Below are 13,225 nucleotides of genomic sequence, written 5' to 3' on the forward strand. Positions count from 1 at the left end.
TTGGATCATCTTAACAAAGTGGGCCCCCATGTGATTGGGCAAGCTAGCTCACCATAAGTTTGGTGAGCTTAAGCTCACCAACAGTTTCCTCATATATATATATATATATATATATATATATATAGAGAGAGAGAGAGAGAGAGAGAGAGAGAGAGAGAGAGAGAGAGAACGGTTCCTACACACATGTGTAGATAAGTTATCTACACACTAGCTTAAAATACAGTGAGGGTCCACATTGTTTGGGTGATCCAAACCATTTATTTTTAAGGCCCTCACATAGATAGGGTGTCCACAAAAAGTCAGATCCATAGGATCATCCTAACCATTCGAAATGTGGAGGCAAAAGATGGACTAATTTGTGAAGGTTTAAAGAAATCCATTTTACATCCACAAATCGTAGGGTTGGGATGATCCTATGGATCTGATTTTTTGTAAACACCTTATTTATGTGAGGGCCTTTAAAATGGATGGCTTGGATCACCCAAACAATGTGGGCCCCCACTGTATTTTAAGCTAGTGTGTAGAGAACTCTCTACACATATGTGTAGAAACCGTTTTCTCATATATATATATATAATAGCTAGAGTTTTTATATGGTGTAAGCCAGTACAGTTCACCTTTCAAAATGTAGATCGGAGGGATAGGATCATCCTATGGAAATATTTTTTTTGCGCACAACCTATTAAAGTTGTGGCCCATCAAATGAATGGTTTAGATCATCCTAATGTGTAAGCCGTACAATACTTTTTGAAAACACTGGACTATAGGGGCTTACACTATATAAAAACTCACACACGCGCGTGCACACATGTGTGTGGGCGCACACAAACATACCCATTTAATTTAATCCAATTTTTAAAACCAAAACATATTAAACCCGTTTAATTAATTGAACGTATATTTTGAGTTTCCATTTTTACAATATCTATTTTAAACCAATATCATACTATACCCCACTACAAGAAAAGGGACATTCACCAATGGTCATGACCATCGGTGTATATACCAATGAATGTCGGTGTAACTTACACCTACACTTTTAGTGAACGTCACTGATGCTACCGTGCCTAAAGGTATTTACTGACGTTTATTGCAAAACGTCGGTGGTACGATTTATATCGGCGTTTATGACTGTCGTTAAAAATAAAGATCAAACGTTGTTGTTAAGTCAATCGCCGACGTTTTAAGTAAACCGTTGGTGTATATAATATTACACCGACTTTGGATACGTATAATTACCGACGTTTCGCGACCAACATAACCATCGGTGAATATCTCATTCAGCGATGTTTTCGGAGCGTTGGTAATTACACCGACACTATAAACCATCGGTGAATAGATAATTTAGCGATGGTTTCGGAGCGTCGGTGTATACACCGACATTTAAGGACCACCGGTGAAAATGTATGGTCATACTATGAATGTTAGAATCACCAACGGTCCTGACCGTCGGTAAATATAGATATATATATTTTTTTAAAATGCCATTATTCTAAATGAGTCCATCATATTGGGATACAACCTGTAATATAACATTCAAACAACCTCACACTACATTGGGATTCAATCTCACACTACAATGGGATACAATCTTATTATACAAACAACATGTAATACCTACATGTAATATGGGATACATTCGTTAGCTATAGGCATTCAAACAACCTGTAATATGGGATAGAATCTTTTGAGTACAACCCCACTCTACAATGGCATTCAAACAAACCATGTTTAGAAAATGTTTTTATATAAAAAGTTACAAGCAATGACAATACATTGACATGTGTAAACAAGCTAAAGTTACAAGCAAAATTTAATCTTCTCTTCTTGCCATGCACCTAGACCCACAAATCCTTATTTCTTGATTGAAGTCTTTTCTCTTCTTGCCACCTAGACCTGCAAAATATTTTTAACCCAAAAGTAATTAAATATTTCTCAAGAGATTTTTTGCAAAGTCTTTTATCCTATATATAGTAGTACTTCCCAACACATTATGTTCTTAAAATGTAAAACAAGAGCATAAAGAAACCATAATCTAACATTTTCTACATTATGAAGTATTCACGTGATACACAACAATTTTTGAATACAGAACAACGATATGTTTCAGACTTTCCTCATCAAGGGAAACAGCCTCTGATCTAACTGAAAGTGGCTCACATTATTGGGGTCGCCCTTTAGCAACATTTGAAGCCCACCAAATGATGCATAGATCTCTACTTTCACATTTATTCCAGAACCTTCCTTCGAGATCTTATACAGCTTTCCATGCATAACATACCCAAATTTGTCAGCAAGCGACTTTCTTCCTCCCTGAGTAAAGTAGCCACTATCAGGAGTTCCATCCAGACTTAGTGTAGGAGCTAACACCATCGGAAATTTATCTCCTACACTGAGGGGATACACCTCTGTGTTCACATCTAGTTGCATGTACATCTCGAACTTCTGACTCACTGCTTCAATTCAAGTAACTTTGTCAAACTTTTTGCCGTCTCGATTCAACCTCCTCAATTCAAAAATGTCATCAAAAAGAGGCTCAGCCATCCTTCCACAAGCAATTTCTCAACAATTGATATACACCAGAGCTCCCTTTCTCTCCAAACCCTCCAAAATACAGCAAATATGTCTCAAGAGATGTACCCAAGCAATGACAAGATATTGAGGGTGCTTGTTTATCAAAAAATAAATAAATTAGAAGGACAGAATATAAGTTTCAATTTCTTTACAAATTTGTCTCATATTTTAGTAGAATGCAAATAGTGCACGATTGATTGCCTTTGGAAAATTTACATCTCACAAGGACTGCTAGGAAAATAAAAATGTGTCATGTTCCAATCTAACCTGGCCCAAGTTGTACCCCTAGCCCTTTGTGCCGTATTATAACCACTAGTATTCCGGACCCACGCTATACATGGGTGTAAAATAATAGGAATGTATCACATCAAACTAGGTGTAAAATGGTGTGCGCCGTTCATTTTTTGGGGCTGTCATTGGTAGGGCCATACCCAACAAATAGGGCCCATTGAATGATCCCCAACCCATTGATTAGAAGAGTTTTCATTGTCGAGCTCTCCTCAGTGAGTGCCACAGATCAAAAGATTGGATCATCCAATTGACATCTTCTCCATAAGCTCGTGCATCTCAAAAAGGAAGCAGGGCCTACTTGCCTGAATGATCCAAACCGTTCATTTTTGTGGGCTGCCGTTGGTAGAACGGACCCAACAAATAGGGCTCATTAAATGATCCCTAAATATCCTTGGTGTTTTATCAACACAGGTGCATAAAGAAATTGATGGCATATGGCCGAAATAGAAAATAAAGCATTCAGGCAGTAAGGAGTGTTTGGTCAAGACAATGTTGGGTCTATAGGTAATCGAAAGTGAAGCCCACTCGATAGATAGTCATTGATGATCGGACTTCCACATGTCCATTAAATAGGAGATGCACCATTGTATCGTGCAAACCTTGGATAAATCAGTCACAACACTCGTGTATGCATGAACTGGCACACATAGAAACACAGATGCATTCATACAAACATAATCAAACAAAGGGAGAAAAACAGAGCATATGGGATGTAAGACATATACCCACTACAAAATTAAAACCCGGCCCCCTCAAAGAATAAAAATGAAACGCAAATTTTTATTCTTCAAGTCACATACCTTTGTTAAGGAAAAATATTCAAAGTTGGTGGTCCAAATCCCAAGCTCTCCGCAGAGACACAAATTTATGCAAGAATTGAAAGAAAGTATTTATAGGATCATACAACAAATGAATAAAATAAAGTATGTCACATCACATTTTATGAAGAGATAAGTTATTCGGTAAAATGGGCTCAAAAAATCCACCCAAGTATGGCGTTGACAGACTTGGGGTAAAGAAAAATCTGGGTAGAGAATGCTCACCATAGGATGATTTAAACCCTTTATTTGTTAAGGGCTTTATGAGTAGGATTTTAACATTGTCATTTTTTTAACTTTCGAGGTCGACTCTGTTACACTGAATTTATTATGTGTTTAAGGGTTTGTATCAACTTTTGGAGAATATTTTTGGGGCACGGCCAACCCATGGTGGGGGGAGCAACAAATGAATGACATCTAAATATGAGGACCCCACTTTTAATTTTCTTTTTCTTGTAGGGGATATATTATATTAAAATAAACATCCATATTATTTAAACCACTTATAGAACAATAATGTAGTTGGTAAAAAATAAAGATTACTTGCATGCCCTCCTATAGATAGGTTGTGCCCAAAAATCTATTCCATATGATGATTCTAACCCTTTGATTTGTGGAGGCTTTTTAGTTGTAATTTTTTTTCTACTTTTGTGGAGGTTTTTATTTTGTCATTGTTTTAATCTTTCCAAGTTGTCTATATTACATTTAAATATAGGGCTTGGATCATCAATTTAAAAAGATTTTTGCGCACTGCCTACTTATGGTGGGACAAACAAATGAATCACATCTAAAATTCAAAACCCTACGCAAGTACGGCCTCAAGCCTAGGGCTAGTAGGGCCTAGCCAATCCAGTGGAAAACATCATCAATGGTGGTTACACCCCGTGGAGATTGGCTGCCTTTGATGGGTTGAATAAACCCTATGATTGGTTACTCTGCTTGTATAGTTACCCCCTACCTTATATGGTGCCTTTCATGGGTTAGGGCCAGTGGCCCCGGACCCATTCTACGTAATTACAGGGGATATACCTTAGATGACCACTTGTGAGCTTTCAACTGACAAATAACTGCAACTACCCTGCACATTAGAGAAAAAATGATATTCAGAATCACTAGCCACTTAGTCTCTCATATGCAGAATCACTAAAAAAAGATGAGAAAGAAAGTTCTTAAACTAACCTCACTAGCCATTTTTTCAGTTTTACTCTCAGCTTCTTGAACATATTCAAGAAGTTGTGAGCGAGAATTCCTGGATATGAAAGAAAAAAGCAAAATTAATAAGGAGGTAAAAAGGGTACTTGACAATGAGCTAAATAAATTTAGAGATTAAGAATCAAATGACCTCAAACAGACCGAGCATGATCTCGTGGTTGCTGCGACTCTTTCCATTCGGTTGTGACCTTAGCCGCCGGAGAAAGCAACGGAAACCATTCACATAGACCTTACACAGTGTCACATAAGCTATGACTCATACAACATTCATACATAAACCACTCACAGTAAGAAAAAAATTGGTTTAGACTTTAGACCACTGACACAGACCTTCACTTCATAGTGCTACGTAAGTTGTTACTCATAGAACATGCTGCCCCACAAACAAGAACACACATTAGCCCCACAAATAGGAACATACATACACAAACCCACAAAAACATACATAAGTTCGGACTGAAAAGAACCTAGTATGGTGCTATAGGGTCACCATTAAAACTTGTTCTACAATTTTTTCTCCATTGCCAAGACTGTCACTGATCTATAATTACCACAAATCTGGATCCCATCTAATAAGCAAAACTTCTCTGGATGTCAGAAAATTTGATATAAAATGAATTAATGTACATTTTACCTCAGCTGCCCAAGTCTCCTTGTAATCGTTAGGGATGGATTAAAGTCCCCAAATGTAAGTATAATAAAACAGTAAAGCATTTCTTTCTAGTCATCAAAGATCCATGTTTCATTTCTGAACCAAACAAGAAATATAAATTCATGTGCAGGCTCATAAGCATATCTTCCCAAACTAATAGAAAGGTATAATTTTACAAATAACAGACACGAGTGTTTAATGGAAAGGATCACCATCACCATCACCACCTCCCCCACGATCAACATTACCATCACCATCCCCAACACCAAATATATACAAAAACCAAAAAGGATCTACGACAATAAGATGAGGAAGTGTAATACAATGGATAAAAAAAACTAATTAAGTGCAAGGGAAGCCACAAACATAAGGCGGCTCAAAGAATCCATCCCGGTCTTACCTGAAGACAAATGAAACACAAAAGTATTGACAAAAATTAGTATACTTGTCAATAAAGATATCATAAACCAGCAATAAATTAATGCCTTGTATATCATTTACCTACTAGGTGGGATGGCCAATCGATTGGTGCTCCTACCGCATCTCCCATACATGTGAAGAATTCAGACGGTCTTACAAGATGCTCGTCCGGAACCACTGCGACCGAGATTTGAACCTCGGTGAAAAACTCCCCTAATGGCTCGTCATCAACTACATGTAATGGATCGACGCTCATACGAACACCACGTGCAACTCTGACCCCCCCGCTTCGAATGCTCATTAATGTAACCTTAGAAAAAGCCAAATAATCAGAAATAAAATCATATATTATTTAATTCGGACGGTTTTTGCCATATGATATAGATTAAAAGTCACTAAATTTATTCCGGTCTTACCAGAATCTCATCTCCCTGGCTGCTAGTGGGGGTACATGCTGTTGTGGAGGAGTAAGATCGCCAGATGCTTAAGTAAAAAAACAACATAGATATGTGGAGGAACGATTGAACAAGTAGATCTATTAAATGAAAAAAATATTATATACATACATTGCTACTTTGAACGCCCTGAAAATGAGAAAGTAGCGTTGCGATCTGTCTCTCCATTTCGGACTGCCTCGCACTCATACGCGTCACCTCATCGTTCAATTGTTCATTGGCCCGCTCAAGTGATGCAACCTTCTCCTGCCACATCCCACCACCTGATGATGAGCCAAACAACCTAGACGGAGTAGGGCCAGGTCCCAGCATGCGCACCCTGCCTCGTTTCTCTGAGCCAAAGACCCGCCCTAGGTCATCATCTAGGGCAATTGAGGACCTAGACTCTGGATGCTGAGTCTGGATGTCCTTTATTTGTGCCTGCAATAAAGAGAAGGTGAAATAGTCAAGTTTTATATAAATTGTAATATCAAGAGTAATATAGTAGATTAACTACGAATGTTACAAAACTTACTATAATAGCTTTGCACGTATCATCATAAGGCGTTTTGTCTTTCTTTTGGTGGGTACGTATGAAGATATCTCCACGGCTTTGAGGCCTAGCATTCTTGACGGTCTGTCCTCATAGAAAAATATCATTGTTTGTCAATATCGAAGAGCTGACAAGTAAATCAATTAAAGTCATTATTGAAATTACCTCCTCTTTCCAATACACTGCGTTGCTTTTTGTCCCACCGGTGTGTTTTATCATTTGTAAGGCGCGGTTCCCTTTGTTTTGAATGTAAAGGTCCTAAATGACGACATCCAAAAAATATTCAATTTCATTCTTTTGTACGTAGAAGAACCCAAAATTTATTTTACATTCAATCTTACCTTCGATGCTCGTGTACTCCAGTGGTCACACAGAAATCGGTAGTGCGACTCAGTAATTCTATCGAGTGGCGGCGGAAGATCCTCGTCAAAATAGTTTGTCTTCAAGGTACACCTCCATTCCCGCCACTTCCTTCCAATGTTTGCAATAACCCAACCCTTATGGCTATCACCAAAAGCCCATTTTTCCTACATTACATGTAAAAAAAAGACCGGAATATAATATAATTGGCAATTTGATGATGAAGAAATAAAGACAAATGTCTGTCATTTCAGTATACTATAACAATATCCCATGGGTCTTCTTTATTTTGCTTCGGCATCTTCCTCCAGTCAAGATAAGTAAGCAGCAATTTATCGCCCATTCTCGCTACAGTCCCGAGGAAATTCGCCAATTTGCAAGCTTTTGGAGAGTCGGGCTGCCCAAGCTCATTAAATTCCACAAATTTTTTCTCTTTAGAACCCCACGTATCTTTGCGATGTGTGGCCCCTCGAGTCCTCCTCGATGAATGGAGATCTTGTGAAGGTGGGATAAGATCATTTGCATCTAAATGTGGGCTCGTCTCCTGCATCTCTGAATGTGTGATCGGCTCTTGCCACTCTGAAGGTGGGAGTGTCTCATCTACCATGTAAGATGGGAGCATCTCAACCAAATTGCAAGGTGCGTGAGGCTCTATCCTCTGGGCGGGGGGGGGGGGGGGAGGGTGTATATGTCTCCTCATAGAGGGTGGCTATGAGTCATGGGAGGTGGGGATATTCTTCCTCTTTGCCATGACTGAATGATAAAGAGATGACCTGTAATATAAAAAAGAGAGATCTACATCAGTGATTAATAAAACATATGCACTTAGCTGCATGTTAAAAATGTGAATGGGTCCCACATGCATCCAGATGTTGTTTCAGACATGAGTAATTCAATTGAGGATGATAATTTTTCTTCCCAGAAATGATGTTTCCATATAATTGTGTACCTGATTGTGCACTCTCACCAACAAATAGCCAGGAAGACAATCAAAAGATGGAGTTTTATGGGGTTCTTGACAATTTAACCCCTGTTACAAGCTGGAGAGCAGCAATGATTGAAAATTTTGGTATAAAGCCAGAATACCTTAGGATGGAAATTGGGAGAAGCAAATGTAGGGGAAAGAATGGGTCTGAAGGAAATGAAAACCTCTTAGCCAGGATCAAGCATCCCAAATGGCTCAAAAGGTAGTAGCTCGTGTTCTGACAAGTGTCGGGGTTGAAGGTGCAACTGAGGCTTCAATGGATGTCCTTTCACAGTTTCTCAGCTGTCATATCATTAAACTAGGTTGTACATTGAAAGTCCTCAGCGATAGTTACAGAAAGCAATGTTCGGCCATAGAACTCCTTAAAATGTTCCTGCAAACAGTTGGGTATGGGTAAGTATGATAGTTGCATGTTATTTAGGCATTTTCTTGTATTCATTTATATCCTACTACTTTTCAGGATAATGTATTCTGGGTTCTAAAGACTCTAGGTGTATGAACACATTTTTGGTAATACGACTCATTACCACAAGTCAAAATAGTTTTAAGCTGTGGCTTTACTCTGTTAGTCTGTTATAGTGGCCTTAGGTGTGTAACGTCGAGGTCAGGGGTTCAAACTTCATACTTAACTATGAAAGAAAGGGATCGAAATAGTAAAAGCGCAATAAGGTGATTTACATTGTATTTCTTAAAGGAATTTCAGAAAACTATTTTCTAAGTCTTCATATCAAGGTCCAAATATGTAAATCTACAAATATCACAGGTAAGCTATGTTGCATGAGTACGGATACGAGTCGCCGTGTCGGAATCCCGCTTTCCGACTTTCGTATCGAGTGTCGGATTCAGCAAACCTCAAAAATAAAGATTCATGGATTCACCAAAATATTTAAATTAATTCTGAATTTTTAATTATAATAAATAGTATATTAAATTTCTTAGTTTGTTTAGTAAATACAATGTTTTATTTTCATATAAAAAATATAAAAAACTTACTATTAGGATGGGTAAAACTTAAAACATGGGGTACTTGTAAGGTTGAGGTAGCAATATTCAGAAAAAAACAATATGGTCTGCCCAGATTGGATCAATGTTCTGCATCTTCTTTCTTGCAGCTTCATGTTGTACATAATATAGATTAGAGCATTTTAACTTTTCATGTTGTAGTCACTCCTATTTTCCGTATGGATCTATCATTGACAAATGTAAACAATTTCAGAGACTAAGGAAAAATTAAAACTAGATTTCGAAACTTATGCACTTCCAATCCCTTAAAAGACCTAAATATACCATAAACAACTAAAGATTTCCACCATTGTAAGAGTCAAAGGAACATGTTTTTAACTCATCTTCCCATCATCCATTCAGGCATAAACAAGATTACTGGCCACAAAATGAACATAAGCAATTATAGAGCATTACAGTCAAAGAGAAAACACAGAGATTAACACATGCTAAGCAAGATAGCTCCATGAATTTTGGCAGCAAATTCCATTTAACAGAGGGTTGAAGATTGATCCAAGATCATTCAAAGTCTCATTACAGAGGCATTTCATCAAATAGGGACTTGTCTTTTACCTCGTTGCCGAGCAAAAATGCCGTGCTCTTCTTCAAAGGATGATGGTTCACACCAACAGCTCCGACACCACAAATATCATAATCTCTCTCCTAAAATAAGAGCAAAAGAAGAAATTAACAAAGAGGTATATAGTCAAAAGGAAAAATAAGGAAAGAACAAGAGAAACCCTAGGTTAGATCTCAATTGAAAGCCCAAGCCATACCCAAATCATCATCGGAATCACAACCTTAACCCCACCGAAACCCTAACCCAAACTCAAAGCCAACCCAAATCCCCACCGAACAAAGCTGAAGAGAAAACTCAAAACCAAAAAAACCCAAACCAAAGTAAATCAAAGAAGAGAGAGAGAGAGAGAGAGAGAGAGAGGCGGGAAGTAGAAAAGCGTAGTGGGAAGCGGAAAATACAACCTTAACCCCACCGAAACCCTAACGTTTTACTTAGCAAACGTCGTTGCATGTATATTATTAGCGGCATTCTTCTTGAACTTAGCTAGTTGAACGTCGGTGAAGGATGTTTTTCTTGTAGTGATAATATATGTCGATGAAAACGATGAAAAAGGTTTGCCCAATAGAAATAAGGTTTTCCCCACAATCTCGACTTCGTTTTTTTGTTTGCCCGCGCGATGTTTAAAGAATCATGACGGTATTTTACAAAACCAGCGACGCTCAAGAAAGTCAGTAATTCCTCTTCTAATTAAATAGACATTTAACAGTGTTTTAATTAGAAAATGTCGGTAAATAATCCCTTTCAGTGACGTTATAGGAACGTCTGTAAATTATTAAGCATATTTTTTTGGGCGCGAGTGGTTAGTCGCGCGGAAAAACCCTTCACCGTCGCTCCTTCAATGAATGTCGGTGCATTTACTGTTATTAGGGACAATTAACATGACGACCGTAAGTGAATGCTCCAATTTGATGATAATTAGTATGTTTGTCATCAAACCAGGAGGAATACACTGCCACTAAACCATTATGCTTGATCTAATTAAATACAGAAAGAAAATTGTACTTTTAGAAGGGGAGGGTGCCAAGAACTTATGTAACCATCGCCACAACTTTTAGAAAGACTGGCAGTGGATTTCACACTTCCATCACCAAAGGAGCTACTTTCCAATGTATACATGGTATGATGAGTGTGTGTGTGAAAATTGAATCTGTATTAAAGCAATGAAATAATGTATCGCTTCTATCATCAAGATGAGTTTACCTATCCATGGACCGATGCTCAATCCATGAACCCAATAAATGACGTCAGATTACTCTGTATCGCTTCCATAATCCTCCATGAAGCTACTATCATCTTCAGTGCTATCGTCTTGCTCCATATCAGATTCTTGGTCTTCTTGGTTAGATTGGATAAACATTTCCAATGACCCGTCAATCTCAAGCCCAAGTATATCATTTCGTTCCCAACCAAGAACATCATCCACATTTTGTTCTTCCACTGCCTCGCACTGTATATATGGCTCTGGATTGTCCCCGGTGACATAAAAAATGTCCCTAGATTTTGTCTTGAGAATCACGTGCCAGTCTTTATTATTGGGGTGATCTTGTACATAGAAGACCTGTTCTATTTGAGCTGCGAAGACGAAAGGTTTATCTTCATAACTACGGCGTGCCATATTTACAACTGTAAAAGCAAACTCATCTACTTTTACTCCTCTAAACCAATCACAATTGAATAACAATGCCTTTAGTCGTCCGAAATAGTCAACTTCGATGATATCTGTTAATACGCCGTAGTAAGTGACATCACCCGTTACTGGGTTGAGATCCCTTGCACTCGTAAAACATGATTTTCGTGCAGAGATAACCACTCCACCACTGTCGTACGAAAGCGAATTCCATTTATAACATAGCCTGTACAACTACTAACATTAGATTTGGCCGACCACTCAACCATCTCAATTTTTGTGATATCTCCTCTCTTCTTCCCGCATGCAACGCTTCAACCTGTTCAGAGTGACATTCTATTAAAATTATAGAATAACCTTTCTGATAAATTTAATATAAGGTCAGTAAACTCCTCCATCTCACTCTTAAATGCGCTTTAAACCAATCTGAGAAGATGAACAAAAAAATCAGCATAACAAATTCATAGCACATACCAACATTACTAATGACACAATAATTATGGCAAAAGAATGGTTACCTAACCATTGAGCCCATTGAGCAAGCAAGTGGGAGAAAAGATGAATCCAGTGGAGGCGTTCTTTTTTTTTGTCCATCCCAAATATCTCCTTGATTTCCATTATTATATCCCTGTGAGCACAATTAAACTAGGTAAGCAAAACCACATCAAATAGAGTGGGTATCATTGTCTTTGCATGTTAATCTCATCTCTTTATTGTAAAAACATAAGCGGATGAGATTAACATTATTGTCTTTAATTTCCCTCATATGGTTTTGAAATAAAAAAATATATACAAAAAGCATTGGAAAGGAAAATAGAACAACCTCTGAATGGCTATCATCATATCCATAATTCCCAAGTAAAGGTTCAGTTAGGCCATCCGATCCCGATATGTCCAAATGCTCATTTCTTCCATCAACATCCCCATGATGAAGCCTTCTCCTTAATGTTCTTGATGTCATGATCCGACTATATTTGGTTTCATTAGTTATGCCTATAATAAATGTAATCAAAGTTTCCTCAGAACAAAATCAAAATTAAGCACAGAAGATAATGATCCAGGGTAGCTCGAAAGTAATAGTTCATCAAAAATGCAGAATGATATTTAATGTTTGAAAGATGGATTAATAGAAATTTTCTTGTTGAATTCTATAGAGGTTGCAATTTATAGAAGAAGTACATTTTTAGTTGAACAACCACTTTTCCAAGTCTACCACCTCAGAAAATAAGTTCCTCCAATCATTATAAATCATAAGAGCTCTCAGTCTTCAAACATAATGGGCCTAATGAACTCCAACACAATAACCCAACAACATGGTCACACAACATTCTAAGTTCATATCATCACAATCTTGTGTACCAAAAATGCACAATGTAAATAAATATCTCATACATCTTTTCTATTGGAAAATCATGGAAGAGACTCAAAAGACACACTGCATGAACACTTTGGAATGACAAATACCCATTAAGCCACAGAGACTCAACTTAGAAGTAAACTCTGTATCCAAAATTTTAGGTCACGGGAAGCTTTTGAGATCTCTTTGTGGCCATTTGCAAATTTATCCAGTACAATATATTGTCATCAGGCAAGGGTGGCCTTTGAGCAATTCAATTTTTTACTACCTTGAGATTTTTCTCACTCCTTTGTTATCTGTTATGCTAAGCTTAATTGTATATCCTTCTTGTTTTATTTCTCTCTTGCTTGTATTTGACCA

General features: G+C 37.7%; 1 pseudogene; it reads right to left on the reverse strand.

Moving 5' to 3' along the window:
- Nucleotides 1-2,106: 2,106 nt before the first annotated feature.
- On the reverse strand, nt 2,107-2,611 carry LOC143862557 (DNA-directed RNA polymerases II and V subunit 8A pseudogene; annotated as a pseudogene).
- Between the last annotated feature and the right edge of the window lie 10,614 nt (nt 2,612-13,225).

The sequence above is a fragment of the Tasmannia lanceolata genome, unplaced genomic scaffold, assembly GCF_043159265.1.
Source record: "Tasmannia lanceolata isolate RefF3 unplaced genomic scaffold, GAP_Taslan_0.1 ptg000037l, whole genome shotgun sequence".
Taxonomy (NCBI): domain Eukaryota; kingdom Viridiplantae; phylum Streptophyta; class Magnoliopsida; order Canellales; family Winteraceae; genus Tasmannia; species Tasmannia lanceolata.